At 34.0% G+C, this 27943-nt stretch overlaps 4 pseudogenes; all 4 read right to left on the bottom strand.

Moving 5' to 3' along the window:
• Positions 1 to 1423: 1423 nt before the first annotated feature.
• On the bottom strand, positions 1424 to 3371 carry LOC18605534 (tetrahydroberberine oxidase pseudogene; annotated as a pseudogene).
• A 3789-nt stretch (positions 3372 to 7160) lies between these two features.
• LOC148763808 (berberine bridge enzyme-like 24 pseudogene) lies at positions 7161 to 7618 on the bottom strand (annotated as a pseudogene).
• On the bottom strand, positions 7597 to 8785 carry LOC148763807 (berberine bridge enzyme-like 18 pseudogene; annotated as a pseudogene).
• Positions 8786 to 16176: 7391 nt separating this feature from the next.
• On the bottom strand, positions 16177 to 17899 carry LOC148763806 (tetrahydroberberine oxidase pseudogene; annotated as a pseudogene).
• Positions 17900 to 27943: the final 10044 nt, after the last annotated feature.

Here is a 27943-nt window from a genome sequence, read left to right as displayed (position 1 = left end):
TTTTTTAAGTTTTTTTTTATAAGTTATAATTTTGGTTAAAATTATCGTAAAAGATATTTTTTTAAGAGGATAATATTGTAATTATTTTTAATAAATGAGGATATTTTTGAAACAAAAAAAAAATTTTTATATTTTTTTTTTTTTAAAAAAAAGCTCCTCATAGAAGCTTTTCCTGAAACTTTTTTTTTAAAATTTTATTATTTAAAAAACAATTCTTTTTTTTTTAAGAGCTTTTTAAAATTTATATTTGACTTACTTTTAAAAAGTAGATAAATTAAAAAAAATCAAACCAAACAAGTACTATTTAATTAAAAGCTTGTATATATTAGAGCTGATTTAAAAATTTTATATAAATTATATATGCTCTTTATTTACCAAATCTTCTATCGAACAATATTTTGTGAGCCATTGACCCTGAACTCTCCTAACCATTTCTCATTTTCTTTATTGACAATCAAGTGTTTGTTACTATGTGAAAGGCATATGATTGGAAAGCACAATGTTCTGAAAGTGATCAGAAAAGAAATTGCTCGAAGCTCAAGTGAGATTTGAGCATGTTCTTTGGATTTTTTAAGATTGATTTTGTTAGAGTTGTTATGGAGATTCCAAGTTCCTGAAGTTAATTCTGATTTGAAAACCAGCTCAGGTTGAGCCAGGTTTTAACTGTTTGACTTTAAAAGAAGGGCTTTACTCCCCACCCATTTCACAGAGCCCATGAAGCCTATAAATGAGTCAATTAGCATATGGGCTGTGACCATAGGAGTAGGATCCCAAGCACATAAGTTTGTTGTCCCTCATCTTCTTTTCGGATCACTAAAACTTCATTCCATTAATGCACAAGTGTCAACTCTACTTTTAATAATAATAATAAATTAATAATTTTATTAAATTATATTTTTCGTTAAACAAGTATTGAAACACAACAAGTCAGCTAAATTTTCAAGTGAAAAGACACTTTTATATAAGTAATCTTCTTATTATAATCATCTTTAAAGATATGATATGTATAGAACCTTACATCGGAGGACCAACTCAGCAATCAGAATTGTTTTTTGCTGTAAAATCAAATTTTGTTTGGTAGAGTTCATGGGACGTAGATTATTGATGAACTAAAGATTGAATGGCCTAACCTATTTTTATCTTTAGGCTGAAACAAATTCATTGAAGTATATTTATACTCTTTGCTTTGATTATTAATAATATGTACCCAAAAGTCAACAATCCCTTTCTATTTTTTGGAAATGTTGATTCAACACTAGATAACTTTTCTACGAAGTGTATGACAAAATTCAGAGAATTTTTTGGCACAACAGATCAGCAAATATGTAATGCATTACACTATTCTGAATCTTTAGAACATAAAAGGGCCAGAGGCTAAAAATTATACTTGCATTTGCACGTTATTGTATCTACTAATGAAATCTGGAGAAAGAAAGGCTAAAATTTATTATTGTCAACACACTTTAAATTGTTTCAACCAAAGGTAATGAATGGTATGTTATTTAGTAGGCTAGGCATACCACTCATGCATTATTCCAGAAACGGTAACAAAGAACTAATCAAACATTTTATTTAGCACTATGATCACTATCGAAATCATTACTCTGCTTTTCGGATTAAAAGTATCCACCAAAGTTATATATACTCTAATTGTCTCTCTCCTTCCGTCAGGATAAATGTGGAGGAATGCTTTGTTCGTGTTTGAAGAAATTTTCTGGATCAATCATTGTCTTCACCCGCATCAACTTATCAAAATTATTTTTAAAATATTTATGACCCCAAACACTTGCTTGTGCATAACTGGTGCTACCTTTATTATTAATTCCAATGTCAAGATCTCTATAATTGATATATGCCTCTCGTGGTGATTTTGAAACAAAGGAGCTCATATAGCTATAAACTCTCCTAATCCAACTTATGTACCTCTGGGAATTTTTGTTGTCTTCTTCTTGCCAACCTACGGTATATAAGATTTTGTATAAGTTGCCGGCTCTATGAGGGAATGGAGTTGCAGTCTCTGGAATCTCATCCATTATCCCCCCGTAAGCCAAAAAAAATATACCTGCAGATTTTGCTTCTTCCTCATGAAGCTTTGACAATATCGCTTCTAATGCAATTTCGGGAATAGGTTCCTTTACATAATCAGATTTTGCTTTGAAGGCTGGACTAAGGAGAGGACTTTGGAAAGTCCTATCAAGTAAAATATCCAAGGATTTATTTTGAAGTTGACCGAAGTAGAGAATAGATTCAATCCAACTCATTTCAGTGCAATCTTCCTTTACAAGTCCAAGCTCTGGAAATCTCTCTTGCATCAATGGAACAAGCTCATCAACGCCACCAAGAAAGAATAAATTGAAGGAAGCTAAAACCGTCTTTTTCCCATCTTGACTAGAATTCACACTTCTTAAGACAACAAAGGAGAATGTTCCGTCCGGAAGCTGGTGTGCAATATATTGCCAACGGTGGACAAGTTTGATTGCATTTTGTTCTGATGTTCTGCTAATGGTGAAAACAGTCACAGTTGCTGGAACAGGAACCAACTTTAATTTCCATGCGATGACAATGCCAAAGCTACCCCCTCCACCTCCTCGAATGGCCCAAAATAAATCCTCTCCCATGGCTTTTCTATCAAGAATTCGTCCATTAACGTCAATGAATTGAGCATCAATTATGTTATCAGCAGCAAGACCGTATTTTCGAAATAATAAGCCATAACCTCCCCCACTAAAATATCCACCAACACCTACAGTGTGACAAATACCGGCTGGGAAGGCAAGAGTTTTACTTTTTTCAGCAATTCTGTAATATAGCTCACCAAGAATTGCTCCAGACTGAACCCATGCAACTTTATTTTCCACATCAATGTCAATTGATCGAAAATTAATCAAATCAATGATGACAAATGAAACTTCAGAAACATAAGAAATACCTTCAAAATCATGGCCACCACTTCGAGTTCTAACTTGAAGCCGATGTTTTTTTGAACAGTAAATTGTTGCTTGAATATGGGATTCATGAAATGGTGTTATAATGACCTGTGGTTTGGGGGTGGTTGGCGTGGAGAACCTGAGATTATGCATTGAAAACTCCAAAACAGACGAATATGAAGAATTATTTTGTGTATAGATGATTTTCGAAATGAAAGAGGAGTCTTCGGAATGAAGGGAAAGGCAATGAAGAAAACTCTCATGAGTACGAGATGAAGTTGCCCGTGACAATGAGAAGAGAGCAGCAAAAAGAAATGAAAATACTAAAAAGCGGGGAGACTTCATTTTTCTGAAGCTAATTTTGTGCATATGAGTTTATTGAGTTCCCATATTTGTACTGCAAAGAGCATTGCTTGCATAGGAGGTCCAAAGAAATGTAAACCTTCGAAATGAGGGAATGGCCTTTTATTTTTTATTTTTTCCTCTGATGGATTGCTTGACTTTTCTTTTTAAAAGCAAAGCTTAGCTGTATTGATTGGGAAGGAATAATTGGCCGGAGACTTGGTGCGGCATTATTGAAGATTATGATCTTAATATAAATTTGAACCAAAAAGATCATAAGACCTGACTTTCTTGACAAATTGACACGTTGAAAACGAACAAGAACAGAATTGGAGTATTGTATGGTAAATTTATAAATCTTTATTGATTTTGGACGGTGTCTGCTGATTTCTTCTTGAATGTCGTGTATTACATAATCAAATCAACGCTTACGACGAGCTTGGATTCTTCAATATCGCATAATGATGATAAAAGTAAATTTCTAATATGATACTCGATCTTGTTAATTTGTGATTCTGTATTTAAAAAGTCATCAAAAAAGGGCGGCTACCTTACGGTTGACTTGGACTTTCAATAATGATACAACAACTCATTGACAATTTAAACACTATCTGTTCTTTGTCAAGTAAAATACAAAAAATTATTGCCTTTCTGTACATTGGCCCAGCCCGATCAGCTAGGATTCAATGTGGTGGCAAATTCTCCTCCTATAGTACCATCAACGGGTTAGGGAACCCTATCATCTGAACGTGGAATTTGAAAGAGTTTTAAAAAATTTTCTCTCCTTAAGGGTACTCGACAAAACAAGTTTATCTTCTCAAAGAGATATTATTTTTTTATTTGAAAGATAAGAAAATATTATTGAATAGAAAACATAAACATGCAGGACCACTCTTCCAAAGATAAGAAGACAAGGTTCCGCATGAAGAGCACGTCCGAATTACAAAGACACTCTGTAGAACTACCCAACCCCGAATGAGAACAAATGACCATGAACAGGACAACCTAAGTAAAAACTGATGACAAAAGCCACAACATAACAAATAAAAAAACAAAAAAATCATCCGGGAAAAGAGACAACAGCTCCAACACAAAAAGCAGCCCAAAGGAGTAAGCAGCAGAAAACAAAACTCAAGGCAACAAAAATCAGCAATCATCTGCAAAAGTCCGAAGAAACGAAGCCAACAAGATCAAAACGTAGACAACTCTAAATTATTTTCAACGGGATGAACAATCAGCATATCATCAACTCTTTCAACTCCAGCTTTGGCAAGGGAATCTCATTGAATTTATTAAATATTTGACAAGTATGATTTTAAATTTTAAATAATATAAATCATTCTTTATGATTTTTATTTTTTGTTAATATATAAATAAAATTTTTACATCGAAAAAATCCTTTGTGCAAATCTCTCAAAAATATTTTATAATTGGAGATTTTCGTTCATGAATTGGATATACATTATTAACGCACATTAAGGGAACATGGAAAGATAATGTAGTTTCTCAATTTTCCTAAACTATTCCAACACTTTGATGAAATGTATGAGTTTTTCCAATGCAATTGAAGACAATTAGATATACGTTCTTGAATTGGGACTTTTTTTTTTTTCTCTCTTCCGTTGGCAGTATCTATTTGTGAAACGTAGAAAGGTTCTTAGGTCTTTTGGCTTAGCTCTGATAGTGCTTTTGTGGCAGGAGCAATTCATTGTTACCTTACAATTGGTCCCTGCCGTTTTTTGTCGTCCTTTTCGTCTTGTCCTTGTGGAGTCTAGCCACCGTGTAGAGATTTTTTTGTAATTGTACAGCTCTTTTCCCACGCTAGCTTCTATGCCATTAGAGTCCTAGGCTAACAAGGCTAAAGGCATGTCTCGCATCTAATAGTGATGGATGGATATAATTACGTTTTTTTTTAAAAAAAAAACACTTACCAGTAAAGGTAATTTAAAAGCGAATTGTACTAACCATAACTTCTTTTTCCAATGCAAAGGAATGTGCTCTTAGCATGTAAAACATTTCTAATGCAGATGGGAGTGGTCGGTAAGAGACTGTCCTTTTGCTTAGAACTATATAATTTTAAAGCATTACAAAAGATTAATAATTTACACAAGTGCGGATAGGAAAGTACAATGCTAAATTATTTGAAATGATATTAATTACCTCCAAAATAATCAGCTCGTCCATATTACCAGGAAAAATAAATTATTAAATATTTTTGTTTTCTTTTACAATCATTTACCAAATTCTTATTTTTTTAAAGATATATAACAACTCCATAAACTTTAAATATTATGCCCATAATCGAGTAAAATGCTAAATTTATGAATATTCTGTACGTTGTTCCCAGCCCGAGGATATCCAGGATTCTAGGCTAGCAAAGTCTTCTCCTCTAGCTAATACTGTACCCCTCCAAAAAAAAATTTCTTCTCTTCTATACTTCAAAGAAGAGTATAATTGACTATTTTCAAACAAAAATATCAATATTTTTCAGGCAAAATAAAATATCGAATATTCATTTATTAAACTTGCGTAGTGATTTGAAATGATTACCAAATCCGAAAATTACTAGTTGCGTTTGTTTTAAAAAATAAAGTATGCAAAGAACTCAAGCTGGGTCGGCCGGCAACTACTCTTAACCTCTCCTATTGGACAAAACTGCTCACTCCGACTTTATTTAAAGCTAAAAGCAAGCTGAATTATGGCGTATATATTTAACATAAAGACAGCCGCTACATTAAAAAGCTTCAAAAAATTGTATGTATAACTTTCACTATATATTTTTAATTTAATATATTACTTAACTTTATAAACTTGATGTTAATTTCAATGATTAAATAGCTTTGTGCCTAAAATTTTGAACTCTAGCACATACGAATAATGAGTAAGTGGATAATCCGAATTCCAATAGCAACTGTCTTTAATTTGTAGAAACGTAGGATAGCCTGTATGAACACAGAAGGCAACAATCCCTTTCTGTTCTTTGGAAGATATTGATTCATCAGTAGGTAACTTTTTCGCGAAATCTTTGACAAAAGTCAGAGAATTTTTTGGCACAATAAATTAGCAAATATGTAATGCATTACACTATTTTGAATCTTTAGAACACAAAAGGGCCAGAAGCTAAAAATTCTACTTGCATTTGCACGTTATTGTATCTAATAATGAAATATGAAGAAAGAAAGGCTAAAATTTATTATGTATTTATTTGAATAAATAAGTGCTAAATTCATAAAAAAACATATACATACATGTATTAAATTGAACTTTATAGCATCAAATAGAAATTTAGAAGAAGAAATGCTAAAATCTATCAAATAAATTATTCAACTGATTACTTTACTTAATTGTCGACAGTCACTCATTTTTAAAAAATCACCTTTTGATATCCAATTATAAAAGTTAATGCTGTAGTTAACTAGCCATTAGAAACTCATGGTTATTTGACGTGATATTTAATGTCAACTTATTGTGACATGTGAATGATGCCACTTGACATAGAAGCTAATATAAATATGCCATGTGACTAAGATCAGCAGATGTGAAAAAATAATGTTAAAAAGTCGTTAACTTTTAATGGTTGAGTGATCAAAATGATAATTTTTATAAATATTAATAATTAAACTGTGATTTTTCAAATATTGAATGACTAAAATAAAAAACTCAAAAAATAAAATGATCAAATGAATAATTTACTCAAATTTATTACAAAGAAAACATACTCCAACTTGTTTCAAAGATCAGCTACTCATTGATACATAATAAATTAATCAGGCTAGGCGTATGCCAGAAATGCCATTGAAGAAACTCAGAAATTCTTTATTTTACAATACAATTATTTTTAATAAAATATTTTATTGTCTTTTTCTAAAAGTGTTTTTCGCCAAGCTCATACTAATGAGCTTTTTTCTTACGCGAAGAAAAAAGAGGAGGGATGCTTTGTTCATGTCTGAAGAAATTCTCTGGATCAATCATTGTTTTCACATGCATCAATCTATCAAAGTTATTCTTGAAATATTTTCGACCCCAAATACTTGCTTGTGCATAACTTGTATTACCTTTATTGTTGGTTCCAATGTCAAGATCTCTATAATTGATGTATGCTTCACGAGGAGATTTTGAAACAAAAGAGCTCATATAACTATAAAGTCCTCTAACCCAACTTATGTAACTTTCAGAGTTTATGTTGTCTTCTTCTTGCCAACCTACGTTATATAAGATTTTGTACAAGTTGCCAGCTCTATGTGGAAACGGAGTTGCAGTCTCTGGAATCTCATCCATCATTCCTCCATAAGCAAAAAAACCAACAACAACAGATTCTACTTCTGCCTCAGAAAGTCTTGACCACAAACCCTTCAATGCAATTTCAGGGATAGGTTCCTTCACATAGTCAGATTTACCTTTATAGGATGGGCTGATAAGAGGAGTCTTGAAACTCCTATCCAGCAAAATATCCAAGGATTCATTTTGAAGTTGGCCAAAGTAAAGAATGGATTCAATCCAACTCATCTCTATGCAATCTTCCGTTGTTAGTCCGAGCTCAGGAAATCTCTCTTGCATTAAGGGAACAAGCCCATCAATGCCACCAAGGAAGAGTGAACTAAAGGAAGCTTGAGTTGTTTGCTTCCCATCTTGACTAGAATTCACCCTACGTAAAGTAGCCGAGGAGTACATTTCATTAGGAAGATCATGTGAAATATATTGCCAACGGTGAAGAAGTTTGATTGCATTTTGTTCTAAGGTCTTGCTAATGGAGAAAACAGTCACAGTCGCTAGAACATGAACCAACTTTAATTTCCATGCAAGGACAATTCCAAAGCTACCCCCTCCACCTCCTCGAATGGCCCAAAACAAATCTTCTCCCATGGCTTTTCTGTCAAGAATTCTTCCATTAACATCAATGAATTGAGCATCAATTATGTTATCAACAGCAAGACCGTATTTTCGAAACAATAAGCCATAACCTCCTCCGGAAAAGTATCCACCAGTACTTACAGTGTGACAAGTTCCAGCTGGAAAAGCAAGAGTTCTACTTTTTTCGGCAATCCCGTAAGAAAGTTCACCAAGAATCACACCAGATTGAACCCACACAACTTCATTTTCTACATCAACATCAATTGATCGAAAATTAACTAAATCAACAATAACAAATGGAACTTCAGCAACATAAGAAAGACCTTCAAAATCATGACCTCCACTTCTTGTTCTAATTTGGAGCCCATGTTTTCTTGAGCAATGAATTGTGCTTGAATATGGGAAATATGCAATGGTGTTACAATGACCAAAGGTTTGCTGGTATCTGGTGTGGAGAACCTAAGGTTTAGTGCAGTAGACTCCAAAACAGATGTATATGACGAATTATTTTGTGTGTAAATTACTTTAGAAATGGAAGAAGAGTCATTGGAACGGAGGGAAAGGCAATGAAGAAAATTCTCATGAGTTTGAGCCGAAGTTGGCCCAGACAATGAGAAGAGAGCAGCAAAAAGAAGCGGCAACATTGAAAGGTGAGGAGACTTCATTTCTTAACTGTTTTTGTTGGGAAATTGCGGAATTGTCTCTAAAGAATTGCCCAAGATCTAACCCAATCAATAGAATAAAGAAAGAAAGAAATCAAGCACACCCACAAGAACACAAGAATTTACGTGGTTCGGTCTTTTGATGACCTACGTCCACGGGCACAACAACAGAGAAAAATTCACTAAGAGAAAAATCAGGAGATTACAAGAACAATCTCAAACTCATAACCCTTATCCCACGTACACCTAAATCACTCTCTCTAAATCTAGGTGATTTAATTATTCTTTAACCCATAGGGTCCTTTTATAGTATCAAATACAATAACCTTATCCTAATAGAATTAGGAATTGTTATTCTAATCTAACTAGATTTAAAGACTATTTTATAAGGTATACTAATTTAATTAGAATTAAACAATCCTAATTAAATCACAATTCAAGACTATCCTAACAAATCTCCACCTTAGGCTTGAATTCACCAAGCTCCACCTTACGAACCAATCTCTGTCGACACCGCCACTGCCCCAATGAGCCTCAAGCACTACGAACACAGATCAAGTCCAAGCAATGCTTGAACTTTATCCCAAAAACTGACTTAGTTAGCATATCTGCCGGATTTTCATCTGTAGCTATTTTCTTTACTACAATCTCACATCTAGATTCTTGTCCAAAACAAAGATCACTAACCAAGTCTCGAAGCCATAAGGCCTCCTTCACAGTCTCGGTCACAGTCATATATTTAACTTCAGTTGTAAACAAAGCAGCTACTACTTTCCAACTGATCGCAGACCCTGAGAGAGTGAACACATACCCCATTCGAGATCTTTTACTATCTAGATCACCAGCAAAATCTGATTTGGAGAAGCCAACCACATTACGACTAATGTTTGCACCTCCTTCACACACTAAGCCAACTTCAATAGTAACTTTAGGTGTTTTCACAAGCTCCCATGTTTGATCCCAGTGTAGAGACTCAATCTTCTTAGAAGACTCGACATATATAATTTTCTCATGATAAAAGTAAGGCTCATCAATCTCTACTTCCACAAATAAAACATAAGAATCAAAATCACCATCAATACAAGTAATGCTTCGTTGAGATACCAATTCTTGTACCTCTTGCAATTCTTTCTGGATTTCACTATCATCTCGCACTGTCACAAGAGCATTGATTTCAAGCTCCACCTGCTTGCCAACTTCTTGGTCTGATGTGTTTGCAATTCTAGACTTTATCCCACAAAGTAATGCAGACTTGTCAAAGGTAACATCCAAACTCACCATAAACTTGGGGAACTTACAATCAGTACATCACAACCAATAACCCTTCACCCCATATGCATAGCCTAGGAATATGCACTCTGTCGCCCTCAACTCAAGTTTACCATCACTCACATGAATATGAACAGGACAACCAAATACTCTCAATATAAAATAATCAGCGGGCTTACCAGACCAAACTTCCTTGGGAGTCTTAAATTCAATTGCATTTGATGGAGACCGATTTACCAAGTAGCAAGCCATGTTGATAATTTCTGTCCAAAATACTTTGGTTAGGCCAACATTTGAGAACACGTATTTTGCTCTCTCCAAAAGTGTTTTCTTCATCCATTCTACAATATCGTTTTGATATGGTGTTTTGTCGACAGTGCGATGTCTAACGATTTTCTCATTCTTGTAGAATAGACCAAACTCACCTTTGCAAAATTTCAAACCTTTGTTTGTTCGAAAGCTCTCGATCCTTTTCTTAGTCTGCTTCTCGATCAATACCTTCCAATGCAAAAAGGTGGTTAACACTTCACTCATAGCCTTTAGAAGATACGTCCACACCTTTCTTGAAAAATCATCAATAAAGATCCACATGTATAATGATCCACCTTTTGATGCCACCGGAGAAGGATCCCACAAATCTAAATAGATGTAGTTTACTGTACTCCTGGTTTGATGAGTTTTAGTGCTAAATTTCACTCTATGTTGCTCACAGAAATCTAGCTTTCCACTCTTTTGACCACACAGCAAACTACGCTTACTTAGTTTTCTAATCCCTCTCTCGCTCATATGACCAAATATCATATTCCATAAACGTGTTACATCATCTTCAGGATCATTAGATGAGACCACAGAAACAGTTTCAATGACCGTGTTTCCCACTAGACAATAAAGGTCACCGGATAACTTGCCCTTCATGATAGTTAAGGCTCCTTTAGATACATTCAAGACACCATCTTGACCACTATATTTGTAGGCCTTTTTATCTAACAAACTCAAGGATATTAAATTCTTTTTTATGTCAGGGACATGTTTTACCTCAAGTGTTCTTACCATACCATCAAACATCTTAATTCGAATTGTGCCAATCCCAACAACTGAGAGAGAGAAATAATCTCCTAATTGTACAGTGCCCATATCAACAGATTGATAAGTTGTAAACCAATCACGCCTAGGACATATATGAAAGCAACAAGCCGAATCCAAGATCCATGTATCCATCAGGTTACAATTAGTAATTGCAAGAACATTATCAGTTTCCTCAAAAGTATCAAAGTCATCTCCAACCACGTTTGCAGTATTCTCAGACTTATTGAACTTTTCATCATCCTTGAATTTGGTACAGTCTTGACGAAAATGCCCTTTCTGACCACAATTCCAGCAAGTTTTCCCTTTTGCTCTAGATTTACCTTTTCTGTCTAAGCCTTTCTCTTTACCTCTACCTCTATTTACAACCAAACCTTCTGCTTGATTTTCATTCCGAATACCACCAACTTTCTTCTTTAATTCCTTGAAATTTAAAGATGCCCTTACATCCTCGAAAGTGAGAATGTCTCGGCCATATAGCATAGTATCCACGAAATTTTCATACGATGGAGGCAAAGAACATAAAAGAATTAGGGCTAAGTCTTCATCCTCAATTTTAACATCGATATTCTTTAAATCAAGAATAACTCTATTAAATTCATCAATGTGGGTATTAACGGACGTACCTTCACTCATCTTGAGAGTATACAATCGTTGCTTCATATAAAGCCGATTCGTCAAGGACTTGGTCATATAAATACTTTCGAGTTTAAACCGCACTGCAGCAGCATATTCTTCATCCGTGACTTCTCTTAGCACCTCATCAGACAAAGCAAGGAGAATAGCACTATGTGCTTTTTCCATAAGGTCATCTTTCTCACCATCAGATAAATTCGAGGGAAGATGTTCTTTTCCCTTCAGTGCCTTCAACAGTCCTTGTTGCACTAGCAATGCGCGCATCTTAACACGCCACAGGCTGAAATCGTTTCTTCCATTAAACTTTTCAATCTCATACTTGGTCGACGAAGTTGCCATAACGAGATTCAGATTGACCAAAGACCTTGAAGCTCTGATACCAGTTTGTTGGGAAATTGCGGAATTGTCTCTAAAGAATTGCCCAAGATCTAACCCAATCAATAGAATAAAGAAAGAAAGAAATCAAGCACACCCACAAGAACACAAAAATTTACGTGGTTCGGTCTTTTGATGACCTACGTCCACGGGCACAACAACAGAGAAAAATTCACTAAGAGAAAAATCAGGAGATTACAAGAACAGTCTCAAACTCATAACCCTTATCCCACGTACACCTAAATCACTCTCTCTAAATCTAGGTGATTTAATTATTCTTTAACCCATAGGGTCCTTCTATAGTATCAAATACAATAACCTTATCCTAATAGAATTAGGAATTGTTATTCTAATCTAACTAGATTTAAAGACTATTTTATAAGGTATACTAACTTAATTAGAATTAAACAATCCTAATTAAATCACAATTCAAGACTATCCTAACAGTTTTTGTGCATATGAATTTGAGAAATTCCTTATTTATAGTGTCGTTTGAAGAGAGCAATGCCTTTCACATAGCTCAAAATAGGGAACCTCTAGATGCACCACGTGAAGACTTTTCTTTGTTGTTTTTTTCTTTCTTCTTAACTACAGGTGATCGGAGGCTTTGATCAAGCATGTCAAAGCTGAGGTTTCTTTCTCGGTGTAAGTTTGAAACCATAGATTCAGAACGTGACGTCTTTCATGGCGACTTCATACTTGACTCTGAAGTATGAAATTAAAACCATCAGAAAAGAAGGCGGCCAGCTACCTGGCCTGCGGCTAGCAAGGTGCAATTGCTTGACTTGAAATTAAAACCATGAGGAAAGTTCAAAAGTGGCACCAAATTTTCAAATGGACAATTCTTCTTCTTTTTTTAATAATTTTTTATTTTGACAATTGTTCTTTCTTTCTAGTCGAAGACAACCCATGATATTTTAAATACATCCAAAATCCAGTGATTTCCATTTTCTGTATATAATCGTTTTGGCCCAAGCATGGAGGAATATTCTAGGCTAGCAAACTCTCTTCCTCTGTATTCCAAATATACTATATATGGTTATTTTTCATAAAAATGAATGATTATAGTGAATGAAAAAATAATATTAATTATATCAAGATTTCCATCTATCTAACATGTTGGTCTACGAATCTTATGCCCGACCTAAAAATGAGTTGTCATCAATTTTTTTTTATCTAAATGTGATTGGTTACTTATTTAAATTTATTTTTTTAATAATATCTTATACTTAAATTTATTTAATAAATAGATTTTGGTGTATGAAATAGTTTTAAGATTTAGGAATTTTGTTACATGGAAACAAGGGTTTTTTTTTTTTTGAACATGCATGGAGAGAAGGTATTAACACTCCTACGATGCTCGTTTCAAAAATAGTATCGATCAATCCTGTGTTATCTTATTTTATTTTTAATTAATAATCCTTAATTTAGTATTTACTTATATTTCCCTTTATTATACTATTTAATTTTTTTGACTTTTTCTTACATTTTTTTTCCTTTTTACCCATTATTTAGATATTAAAAACTTTCCCTAAGCTTTTCTAGCACTTTTAACAAAAACTAAGTAGAATCACCTCACCTCATGAATATTCAAGAAAATCATTGATTTTCTTGAAGAAACTCCATTATCGAATTAATTTGATATTTTATAAAAAGAAAATTTAGATTAAATCTTTTACTCCTTGTTTCTTTTTGTTTGTTTTCTAATTTTTAAAAAAAATTTATACCCTTTTTATATTTTTATATTTTTTATTTCTCTTAGAAATAAATAAAAGTCTTCTAATATTGAAAATTTTCTAAAATTTCCACTACATTTGATAAAATTTAAGAATTTTTTTTCTCACATAGGAATTTTCAAGAAAATGTCACGCATAACTTTCTTTGAAATTTTATGATTGGTTAGAATTTCACTTGCTTGTGTAACTAAAAGTAAAATGCAAATGGTGCAGGCAAATAAATATCATGCAATTTGCAAATTTTTCAGAATTTTATTTACTATGCATTTGTTTTGATTTTTCATGTGTAATAATTTATTTATAATTTTCTTTGCGAAAATAACCTTTAGGAAGCCCTCCAACACTTTTGATAAGGCTCCATAATCATTTTCAATTGAAAAATTTAAGAAAATTATTTTCCTAATTAATTAATATTTTTAAATATTAAATTTATTTGCGTAGGAATTTAACTTTATCACGTGTTTATTTTTTAATTACTATTTTTATCAATTTCATAAATTGAATTATACACATAAAATAATAAAAATTAAATAAGCAATGAAACATGGGCTAGGAAAATAAATCTCCAATGGGCTTAGTCTGGATGAGCCCGTTAAGGCCTGCAATCCTCAGTTGGGTCGAGCTTGGGCTGGTCAGCTCAACACTTTCCTTTTTATTTTCTCTCAATTCTCCCCTCCCCCTAACCCCAAAAATCCTAACTATAAAAGCAACCTTTTTCCATCTCACAACTCCCATTTCTCCCTGTGCATCTCGCCGGCCCTTCTCTCTTCCGAACGGCGACACCCAACCAAATTCCGACGAGTTACCGTCGCTGCGTTAACCACCGGCGATCGCTACTCGCCGCTCGCTGAGGCCAGTAAATACCAAAACAATTAGATTTCAATTCCTATCCTCACCTTCTTTCCTTTAATTGGGTTCTTTTTTTTTTCTCCAAAATCCTCTTCTTTTCTCCTAAAATATCACCTCTCTCTTGAAACCTAAATACTAGATTTACCTTCGGTCGCCGCCAATCTTGCATCACGCTTTGGAGTTTACCCATGGCACTTCTTTTAACCCATTACATCTCTTCTTGCGGAATTGTGATCTTGCAGAGCGTTTCCTCCATCTGTTATTTATCTTTACTTTTAACGTCTTTTGGGTTCGTGTTTGTGCTTCTGTCTGCCTCCATTATCTTTCCGGGTTCCTTCACCAATGATTGGGGTCAGTGGTGCCCTTTTAACACCTGGTTCAGTCTTACCCATCAGAGCTTCCATGTATGATCGATCATCTCGGAAGTCGTTCGTGTATATTCTTTTGCTACGTAGATTAATCCTCTTCATTTGACATCTGCCTCTCTCCATTCATTCCTCCCATACTCATCTACCTTTACCATTATGTGTCAACCGTCAATTCTTCTATTATATATTTCCCAAGGAAATTGCCTTTTCAAAGTGGGATTTCTCCTTATACCTCGCGAATGCATACTTTGCGTGTCTCGGCTTAGTCTTTCGTAAGTTTCGAATGCCTCTTTCAGTGTCTTCCATGTGATCCTGGGGCTTAAGTTGCCCACAAAAACAATTTGCAGACTAGATTTCCAATTATCCACAATATCCTCGACTCTTTGACTCCATGATCTTCCCCCTAATCCTAGTTGGGCATGATTATTCCTATGCAATAACGAGTGATCGTTTTTCTTCCAATTCCCACGCTGACCTTCCATCTCCGTTTTCTTTCGCTGATTCTTTAGCTCCACGAGGATATTGACATCAAATTGTTTATATTGAATATAATTCAGAAGTATACAACTCAGGACATTTTGTTGCTATATTATTAAATCTAAAAATATCATTATTTAAGAAATAGTGTACGCCATACGCATATTATTTTCCATGAGTTAATGGCAGTTTATTATGACCTCTTGCAACAAAATCGTCTCATTGTTAGACCCTGTTCCAACATGATCAGAATACTAATTGCCTCACTCAGCCCTCATCTCATCCATAGCAAAAAGTTAGAAGAGTACATTGGCTTCAAGGTAAAAAACTATGTCGAATTTTTTGCATCACTTTCCTTGAATCTATTACTAAAAACAAGTCATGTGGGCTTTCTCAAAAAAAAAAAAAAAAATTCATGTGTTTAAAATTATTGACATTTACCATTTGTATTTGGTTAAGTCAACAATTTAATGGCTTAAATTATTATTATTATTTTGCTGGAACAAATTTAAAGAAAGTAAGCTTAGAAAAAACTTATATAGTCCAAGATATTAGACTCGAAAGACAAACATAATTCACCAAAACAATTGAAGCACATTGATTTTAAGAATCTTATTCTAATTGTTGTATTCAAATTAAAAAGTAAACAAAAGGAAAAACATTAACCATTTTATTTTGGAGGATATTACAGTAAACTTTCTTCTTTTACCAAGACGAAAGAGGAGGGATGCTTTGTTCATGCTTGAAAAAATTCTCTGGATCAACCAATGTTTTCACATGCACCAACTTGTTGAAGTTATTCTTAAAATATTTAAAGCCCCAAATGCTTGCTCGCGCATAACTTGTGTTGTCTTTATTGTTAACTCCGATATCTAGATCTCTATAGTTGATATATGCTTCCCGAGGAGACTTTGAAACATAGAGAGTCATGTAACTATACAATCTCCTTATCCACCTTATGTACTTTTGAAATTCCAAATTTTCCTCTTCTTCTCGAGCAACAGTATACATGATTTTGTACAGATTGCCAGCTCTATGTGGGAATGGAGTTTCAGTCTCTAGGATCTCATCCATTTTCCCCCCATAAGGTATCAAGTTCATTGCAGCATATCTTCCTTCTTCTTCATAGAACCTTCGCCACAACCCCTCAAATGCAATTTTTGGTATAGGTTCCTTTACATAGTCAGATTTTACTTTTATAAAACCTTTGGTAAATGCAGTCCTATCAAGCAAAATCTCCGAGCGTTCCAATGGAAAATCAGAAAAGTAAAGATGAGATTGAATCCAACTCATTTCGATGCATTCTTGTTTCACTAATCCAAGCTCGGGAAATCTTTTTTCCATCAATGAAAAGAGCTTATCAGCCCCACCAAGAAACAAGGATCTAAAAACAGCTTGAATTGTTTCCTTTCCTTCTTGACCAGAATTTACCCTTGATATGCTAACAAATATAAATAGATCGTTAGGAAGCTTGTGTGCAACATATTGTGAACGGTGGATAAGTTCGGTTGCATTTTGTTCCAATGTCCTTGTGACTGTGAAAACAGTAACATTTGCTGGAACAGGAACCAACTTCAATTTCCAAGCAAGGACAACCCCGTAGCTACCTCCTCCACCTCCTCGGATTGCCCAAAATAAATCTTCTCCCATGGATTTCCTATCAAGAATTCTTCCATTAGAATCAATTAAGTGAGCATCAATAATATTATCTGCAGCAAGACCATATTTTCTGAACAATGTGCCGTAACCTCCTCCGCTAAATTGGCCACCAACACCTACAGTATGGCAAGTACCAGCTGGAAAGGCAAGAGTCCTACTTTTCTCAGCAATCCGGTAATAGAGTTCACCTATTGTCGCCCCGGCTTCAACCCAAGCAACACTATTGTCAACATCGATATCAATTGATCGAAGATTAATCAAATCAATAAGGACAAATGGAACTTCCGAAACATAAGAAAGACCTTCCATGTCATGACCACCACTTCGAATTCGAATTTGCAAACCATGTTTTCTCGAACAGTAGATTGTTGTTTGGATATGAGATGCATGCAAGGGTGCAACAATGACTAAGGGCTTCGGGGTAGCTATTGTGAAAAATCTAAGATTTTGAAAAGAAGATTCCAAAATAGATGAATATGAATGATTGTTTTCTGAGTAAACGACTCTAGAAATGGAAGATGAGTCGTTGGAATGAAGGGAAAGACAATAAAGAAATTTCTCATGTGATCGAGCTGTGATAGCCCATGAAAATTGTAACAGAATTGCAAAAAGAAAGGGAAACGTTGAATAGGGAGGTAACTTCATTTTGCAGAGCAGGGATTTTGCGTATGAAAGTATGCTATTAGAGTTACCCTATTTATATGCTACAGGGTTTAATGCTTGCTTTAGGACTTAATAATAGGTTTAAAAAATGATAAATGACTGCCGCACCATGTATTTGAAAATAGTGTCAGGCTTGACTAGTTATTACATGAAAAGTTTCATTGACTCTGGCCTTGGATATGGCTCAGCAAAGTCATAGCATTCTAGATGAATATCCAAATTCCAAAATAGAATAAAACTCACCCTCTACGTATTTTTGAAACAACCAACCAATCAAATGCTATCAATTATGGATATTTTTCAATCACCAAGTTGCCTGTGATAATGAGAAGAGAGCAACATGAAGCGGTAACATTGAAAAGTGAGGAGGCTTCGTTTCTTAAGCTGATTTTGTGCGTATGAGTATGTATTGACAGAGATTCCTTTGTTTTAATGTCGATTGCAGAGAGCAAAGCTTTCGTACCACTCAAATTATGTGACCCTCTAGAATCAAGACGTGAAGAGTTTTCTTTTTATTTTTTTTATTTTTTTCCTATCTTGACTAGAGGTGATTGGAAAACTCTGATCAAGATAGCATATCAAAATTGAATTTTCTTTCTCGGTCTAAGTTTGCAACCATAGGTTCAAAACGTGTCTTTCTTCATTGGGAGTTCATAACTTTTTTATATTTTTTAAAGAAAAGACATGTTTCCTCTCTTTCCCAATTTTCCAATCTTTCCATTTTTTATATCCTGCCTACAAGAATAAAGAGGGAAAGCATGTGATCGTTCATCTCTAAAATTGAAGTCAGCAGTGATGCCATGTTATAACAATAACTTATAAAATCAGGCAATGCAAAACGATAAAGGGAACAACATTTTGAAACAAAAAAATGGAAGATATAAATTCCTTCAAGTAGGCGAAGTCATTTGCACGTGTGACCCCCGATCTTGCAAGTCCTTCCGCTTCCCTGGTAATGTGGTTGAGGGATAAGTTGGAAATTCTACTCTTGAAACTGTTAATGAAGTTGCAAACCCTCCTCATTTTTCAAGGAGCTCGATCACTGTTCTTTGCACACATAATGGCATTCTTGGAGTCATTTTCCCTAATAGGCTACTATTATTCAAGTGTTATACATATTGTTGGGTGAGGGCTGATCATGTATCAAATACAAATAAAATGCAGTAAAAATAAATTTAAAAAATTAAATTTACGCCTCACTCTCCTAGGATCTCTTTCATGCTAAATTGAGTATAGAATTAAATTAAAAATAAAAGTATATGATCAGATCACTTTACCTAAATAACAAAAGTTGATGAATCCTTTGTTAAACCACCGAATCAGCCTTCGAAAAAGCTCAACCACCTCATCCCGGTTGTTGTAAACCAAAGCTGTCAAAGGAATCCTTGTGTAACCTCTAATGGTGATCCACACCAATGAATGAGAAAATCCTTCTGTAAGCATTGGGAGTGCTAAGCCTTGACAATGTGCTAGCAAAGATGAGTTTTATAAACTCATAATCCACACAAAATTGTGGGGCTGAACACATAAAAACGAAGTGAATGAAAAACTATTTTTCTTCACCCAAAGAACGGCAAGACAAAAGAATTTCTAATGTGCCGTTCACTCCTTTTTTTTTTAGCCGTTCTCCACTCCCTTGTTTGGAGGCTATAGCAAGGTATTTATACCTTAGATTAATTTTAAACCTAATTACAAAACTATTTTGTAATTACCAATTAATCCAGTAATTTGATTAAATAATTTAATTAAATCCTTAAGAAGTCCAATTAACTTAATTGTTTAATTTAATTAATTAGGCCCAATAACTTAATTAAAAATTTTAATTAATTAAGCCCAACAATTTAATTAAACAATTTTAATCAAGTAGGCTTAATGACTTAATTAAACAAATTCAATCAATTAGGCCCAATAACTTAATTGTTTAATTTAATTAATGAGGCCAAATGACTTAATTAAACAATTTAATTAATTAGGCCCAATGATTCAATTAAACAATTTAGTTAATTAGGCACAGCTTAATTAAACAATTTTAATCAAGTGCTTGAGAAGCTCATAACTTCTAATTTGATTAAGTCCAACTTAATCACCTCTCCCATTTTATTTTCAACATTCATTTTAGGTGTGTGACCCATTAGGCTTCTAACATGTTGGTAATGAACTCAACATATAATTCTTAAGTTAAACTTAGAATTAGATCAATTTAAACTACTTTAAATTTATCATTAATCAAGTTAACTACCTAAAGTTCATAGACGAAGATTGAGATCTAGCAATCCATCATGGCCACCCAAATGTTAAAAGAGTTAAGATGGTTTGACTCAACCTTTCAGTGATCAGCCTTTCAACGTAATTCATTCCCTCATCATATATTTCGGAGATGATAAGAGCATGGTGCGGTGTCTACTCTTATTGATCTCTATATTTGTTCTTAAAGTTTGATCATCAGCTTTATAAAGATTTATGAAATTCCTTTCATAAACTTTAAATCGCCTTGGTCAAGGACTTCAATAAGCTAATATCAACCAAGAACAGCGAGGATATGTCCCCTACATCACTTGAGGTGATGATTCCTATCTTGACCACTCATTTGCCTTCACATGCTTCATGCTATACCCAAAAGCATCTTGTTTAGGCATCCTTGGTTAGGCACCCGTAGAGATGAAATCAAAGCATAACACTTCACACATAAGACAACTTGGTGTCTCAAGTCTAGAGAGTATTTACACAACTGACACATGACAAGTATTGCATAGACCCTTGAGTGAAATACCCAATGCACTTCTCATGGCGGGTCATGTTCAGTGAACTTGCTCTCCTAGGCAAGCACCTACATTCTAGTTCCAAGTATTTCTATACTTCAACCTATGAGATCAGTTGCTTACTTCTCAAGAAAGAACATAGAATGCACTAGTCTCTAAGTATCACTGATGTCCAATCTCAATGATACATTGACCAAGAACATTTTGAGATTATGCTTTGGTGCATAAGGATCTCATAACCATAACCCATTACGGTTCCCTTGCAAGGCATATTAATCTCATGGACTTCATCCAATTAGACTTATAACTTGTTGTAATTGATGTCTTATTGATGAAGGAAAACCTTTAATCATTCAACATGAATGATGTTGTTGCATGATTGGAATCAAGCCTTAACCAATCCCAATTGGCTGTAGGGCTCATCCCAACATCTCCCACTAGCACAAAGCCAATTGCTACCTCATCGCATGTGGATTCAAATCCATCTAGCAATCGTGTCTCCATGTAGACTCGCTTGTGCCCTTTAATGTGGTTAATTGTTTTTATCTATCTTCATGATGTCCACACATCACATCATGTCATATTACTATATCTAGATCCAATGAGACTTAGGTTCTACTATTATGGCTCAATTGTTACATTAACAATGTTTAGAACCCTTTATTAGTTCCATGAACTAGCGATCTAAATATCTTCCCATTTGAGCCCTTTATAATATGATGTATATGACTTTATTTATATACACGTATAGTTCCTTTTGCTTCCTGGGACCATTCCAACTAGACTATGTTGTATGCATCATATGCATGTGTCACTCTATGTTATGCCATTTGGCCCCTTTAAACCTTTTATTATCATTGGGCTCCCACTGAATCCAAGATCCTTTGTGAGAGTAATATTCAAACTCTTTTAAACATCCCATGATGTATATACATCTCAATGTATGCTTATAATTATATTGGTTTGGAATATCATAATGGGTTTTTATGTTGGAGAGATATGGACCAAATCATATTGCAATATGAAGTTGTTTTCTTTCTTGAACATTCATCTGTATGTTTTGCTCTTAAGAAAGTTCCATTTTATATGAATTAATATTCAATCTTTTGATCAATTGAACATATTTCATAATTGATCAAATATTATTGCAAGGATAAACATGAAGCTAGGATAATTAAATATGACATAATTATTCCAAATAATTATTCAAACTTGAAACATATAAGTTTCCACATCCAAATGCTAAAGACAAATGTTTCATCAGCCATTCCCATGGCAATCACATAATTAATGTTTCAAAAACATCTAAATAAATTATCCAATATGTCGATAAAAATAAGAGTGTAACCACCCAATGTAGCATCTAATGCTTTAGGTAGTCCATCCATGTGGTCACCTCCTCAGCCAAGATCCTACTCATCTTTATCTTTGGTCCCTGCAATATGTCAAACATATGAGAACCAACTTTGAGGTATCTTATACCTTTAATATATAAAGTAGAATTATTTAGCAAATGGAACCTAAATCAGAAACTTCAATAAGCTTCTTTTTCTTGCTCACAGTAGCTAGGTACTCCTTACAATTCCTCATCCAATGTCCAAGTTTGCCACAATGATGGCAAATATCCTTTTCTTTGTCCTTTTTGACACCTCCCTTAGGCTTTAAGGCCTTCTCATTTTGGGATTTTACCTTCTTCCTGTTTTGGGCTTTCTTCTTCTGTTGCTTCGTATGAGCCTTGGAAGAAAAAACAAGAAGCAATGATCCCTTATCTTTCCTGATAGACCTCTCTGCTGTGTCTAGCATATTCAAAAGCTCGGAAGAGTGGCTTCCAATCGATTCATATGGAAGTTCAGCACAAATTGACTAAAGCTATCAAGAAGAGATTGTAGAACTAAGTATATACTTAGCTCATGATCCATTGCTAATCCTAATTGTCGAAGTCTTTCTATGAGCCCAATCATCTTCAGCACATGGGGTCTAACATAACTGCCTTCTACCATCTTGCATCAGAATAGTTCTTTAGAGATCTCATATCTCTTAGTGCACCCCTCCTTATCGAACAATTCTCTAAAATGAAGAATCATGGATTGGACATCCATATGTTCATGCTACTTTTGGAGCTTAAGGGTCATACTGGCTAGCATAACACATGTTGCCTGATCATCGTCATCCTTATGACGTTGATATGATTCCTTATCTTCAGCACTAGCATCAGTAGCAGGGACTGGTGGAATAGGAGTGTCAAGGACATAGGATTTCTTCTCCTGTTTCAAGACGATCTTGAGGTTCCGAAACCAATCGAGGAAGTTTGGGCCATTGAGTTTATTTGCATCCAAGATGCTCCGCAATGACAGATTATTAGCCATGTATATAAATCATGCCTAAATAGATAAAATAAAGCAATAAGTAAACATCATGCATAAACTATTTAAAACAATGTTTTAAAATTTTTAAATAGTTCTCCCACTATTTTCTACAAGATGATAACCCTCCATATCACCTTGAGAGATGTCTACTAGGATTCTCGTAGTGGGCTAGGATCCCATCCACATAGTCATGGCCTTGAGTGTGCTCAACAAACCATGATAGGTAGATTAGATAGGTAACTGAGCTTACCAATTGTATCTCTATACAACTCCTAGATCAACTAGGTGACAACACATTGCCTAAACATATCATATATATATTTCGCCTAGCCTTTGCCTCTAGTTTCCATGATAATCAAGTTTCCAAGCATCCGGATTTTATTAAGCTAGTTGAGTAAGACCCACCAATAGCTCAAACATACTCGTGTAAAAGTGTGGCCTTGAGTGTGCTCAATAAGCCTCTGATTAAAAGAGCAGCCAGGTTATCCTGCTATATGGTGGAAGGCAACTTAATCATACGTGGTATGTAACTCAATATTTACCAAGGGATTTTATCCTTTTTCGTTTCATTAAGGTCTCATTTGATTAGCATGCATAGCATTTAATATATCGCATAAAATTAAATCTATCACATGTTGTTCTACTAAGATGGTTATGGAATTTTCTACTCTAGTTATGAACATATAAAGTAAGCATGCTCAATATGATGATGATCTTGCATTTCATTTGAAAAATGTCACTCAACAATTGAGGATCATAGTTCAAATCATTTGGTGCTTAGGTTTGAAAAGATTTAGTAATTTTTTTTTTAAATTACTTAGTAAAGGAATTGATCATATCAAGGCCTTTAGCTAGTTCAAATCATATTTGAATTAATTCTATTAGTAAGTTCTTTCTAATTAAACTTCTTTAATTAGAAACCTAAACCAATTTAGGAAACTTCCTAATTTGAGTATCTATCATAAACCATTTTAAAAGGTTTCATGATCCAAATCATGTGTCCTAAATCTTTTAGGAATGTCCTTATCCACCTTTTAATCTTGTATTATCCATTCACTAATTGTAGAGTTCTAATCATTATTGGAAGTCTTAATTTATTAGTAAATTGATCTTAATTAAAATCTATCCTAATCAGATTAGGATGTCATCAACTCAAGTTGACTTTCAATTTTAATTAAAATTATCTAATCTAATTAGATGTGGATAAATTTAAATCATAATCCTTTAATTTAGGGAGTCCTCATCAAATGAGGAAGACTTAATATTTTTGGAGATTTAATATCAATCAATTTAAAATTGATTAATTCCACCAAGGATTCAAACTCCTTGATTTTAGGCATGTATCCCTAACGTTGAGGAGTCAATGATCAGCTAAGGAAAGAATCTTTCCTGATCATTGAGTGTCCAATTTCTCCAAGAAACAACCTCTTTCCATAAAGTGGTTGCATCCATGGCAATGGGAGGTGCAACATCTATGTGTGGCAGCACCATGCACAACCTTTGTCATGAGTACCGTTTCACATGTAAAGGACATTCATTTAATTTAGTTAAGTGTCCAGCCACTCAAAAACTAATTCAAATTCAAAATTTTATCCTTTAATTGAACCTTTCAAATGAGGATAATATTTTGAAATTTTCAGAATTAATTTTGCAAGATTATCTTGCCATTAAAAACCGATTTCCAAGCTATAATTATTCTCTGAACTATTTTCAAACTTTCAATAATTAATAGCGTAAATCAGCTTGTTTGGCCATGAAAATTTTCAGAAATAATCCTCATTGAACATTTTAATAAAGATAATTTTTCTGGAATTTTTCAGAATTAATTTCAAGAGTTTCTTGTCAATTAAAACTGAAATTCATGCCAAAACAGTGAGCTGGACAGATTTATATTTGCACCAATTTTCTTGCTCGAAATCAACATGTTTGACCATGATATTTTCCAGAAATAATACTTATTGAACATTTTAATAAAGATAATTTTCCTGGAATTTTTTAGAATTAATTTCCAAGACTTTCTTGTTAATTAAAACTGAAATTCATGTCATAATAGTGAGTTGGACTGCTTTCACTTTTTGCTCCAATTTCTTGCTTAAAATCAGCCTATTCAATCATGAACATTTCATGATTTTGCTGTCCACATATCCAGCAATAAATGTGTAACATTTACATATTTTATTTGCTGAAAATTAAGCACAAATAGAAGCAGAATTCTGCACCTAAAACCGTGTGTGTGCTGCCTTACAAGACAGCCTCCAAAACCGTGCCTTATGGTGTCCCTTTTTCTTGTGCTTCCTTAACACAATGTAAAACACTCATTAGTTAAGTCTATATATGATTCAAATGAGTCAAGATAAGATTAAAGGAGGGTACAAAGGTTGCTAGACAGAATTAAATGAAATTGGCAAAGCAGATCTTTTTTGAAAAATTGATTTTAGCAAAACCACACCAAATCAAAATACAAAACAATTATTTGTTACTCAAGCATCCATTGAACATGAACAAGCACTCAAATGGCATTAAAGGGGCTCTGATACCACTGTTGGATGAGAGCTGATCATGCATCAAATGCAAATAAAACACAACGAAAATAAATTTAAAAAATTAAATTTGCGCATCACCCTCTTAAGATCTCTTCATGCTAAATTGAGTACAGAATTAAGCTAAAAATAAAAGTATATGATCAAGTTACTTTACCTAAATAACAAAGGTTGATGAATCCTTTGTTAAACTACCAAATCAGCCTTCGAAAAAGCTCAACCACCTCAGCCCGGTTGTTGCAAACCAAAGCTGTCCAAGGAATCCTTATGCAGCCTCTAATGGTGATCCACACCGATGAATGAGAAAATCCTTTTGTAAGGATTGGAAGTGCTAAGCCTTGACAATGTGTTAGTAAAGATGAGTTTCATAAACTCATAATCCACACAAAATTGTGGGGCTGAACACACAAAAACGAAGTGAATGAAAAACTATTTTTCTTCACCCAAGGAATGGCAAGACAAAAGAATTTCTAATGTGCCATTCACTCCTTTTTTTTTTCAGCAGTTCTCCACTCCCTTGTTTGGAGGCTATAGCAAGGTATTTATACCTTGGATTAATTTTAAACCCTAATTACAAAACTATTTTGTAATTGTCAATTAACCCAATAATTTGATTAAATAATTTAATTAAGTCCTTAAGAAGCCTAATTAACTTAATTGTTTAATTTAATCAATTAGGCCCAATAACTTAATTAAACAATTTAATTAATTAAGCCTAACAATTTAATTAAACAATTTTAATCAAGTAGGCCTAATGGCTTAATTAAACAAATTCAATCAATTAGACCCAATAACTTAATTATTTAATTTAACTAATTAAGCCCAATGACTTAATTAAATAATTTAATTAATTAGGCCCAATGATTCAATTAAACAATTTAGTTAATTAGGCACAGCTTAACCAAACAATTTTAATCAAGTGCTTGAGAAGCCCATAACTTCTAATTTGATTAAGTCCAACTTAATCACCTCTCCCATTTTATTTTCAACATTCATTTTGGGTGTGTGACCCATTAGGCTTCTAACATGTTGGCAATGAACTCAACATATAATTCTTAAGTTAAACTTAGGATCGGATAAATTTAAACTACTTTAAATTTATCATTAATCAAGTTAACTACCTAGAGTTCATAGACTAAGATTGGGATCTAGCAATCCATCATGGTCACCCAAATGTTAGAAGAGTCAAGATGGTTTGACTCAACCTTTCAGCGTAATTCATTTTCTCATCATATATCCCGGAGATGATAAGAGTATGGTGCAGTGTCTACTCTTATTGATCTCCATATTCGTTCTTAAAGTTTGATCATCAGCTTTATAAAGACTTATGAAACTCCTTTCATATACTTTAAGTCGCCTTGGCCAAGACTTCAATAAGCTAATATCAACCAAGAACAGCGAAGATATGTCCACTGCATCACTTGGGGTGATGATTCCTATCTTGACCACTCATTTGCCTTCACATGCTTCATGCTATACCCAGAAGCATCCTGTTTAGGCATCCTTGATTAGGCACCCATAGGGATGAAATCAAAGCATAACACTCCACACATAAGACAACCTGGTGTCTCAAGTCTAGGGAGTATTTACACAATTGACACATAAGAAGTATTGCATAGACACTTTAGTGAAATACCAAATGCACTTCTCATGGTGGGTCATGTTCAATGAACTTGCTCTCCTAGGCAAGCACCTACATTCTAATTCCAAGTATCTCTATACTTCAACCTATGAGATCGGTTGCTTACTTCTCAAGTAAAGAACATAGAATGTACTAGTCTCTAAGTATAATTGATGTCCAGTCTCAATGATACATTGACCATGAACATTTTGAGATTATGCTTTGATGCATAAGGATCTCATAACTGCAACCCATTACAGTTCCCTTGCAAGGCATATTAATCTCATGAACTTCATCCAATTAGACTTATAACTTGTTATAATTGATGTCTTATTGATGAAGAAAAACCTTTAATCATTCAACATGAATGATGTTGTTGCATGATTGAAATCAAGTCTTAACAAATCCCAATTAGCTGTAGGGCTCATCCCAACACATATATGTATAGATAATACTTTCTCAAATTGCTTCAGGCAATTTGTGCTGTGATTCCTTCCAAGAATTTTCAAATCAACATTTTATCTAATCATGAATTTACTAATCGCAAATAATGATGAAAAAAATATATGGGAGAAAATTCCAAAAGCCATTAGGAAGGCGGCTCCTAGTTTCCTGGCCTAATGGCTTGAATTAATTAAGGTGTAATTTTGGTTGATTCCAAATTTAACCTAGGAGGAAATGTCGAAAGTGGAACCTAATTTTCTAATGAACAATTTTTCTTTTTTCTTTTTTTTGTTTTTATTTTGACAATTGTTCTTTC

Source organism: Theobroma cacao, chromosome 3 (assembly GCF_053813885.1).
Source record: "Theobroma cacao isolate CCN51 chromosome 3, ASM5381388v1, whole genome shotgun sequence".
Taxonomy (NCBI): Eukaryota; Viridiplantae; Streptophyta; class Magnoliopsida; order Malvales; family Malvaceae; genus Theobroma; species Theobroma cacao.
Note: the sequence above shows the minus strand (reverse complement) of the source record. Positions and strands in the feature narration are given on the sequence as shown.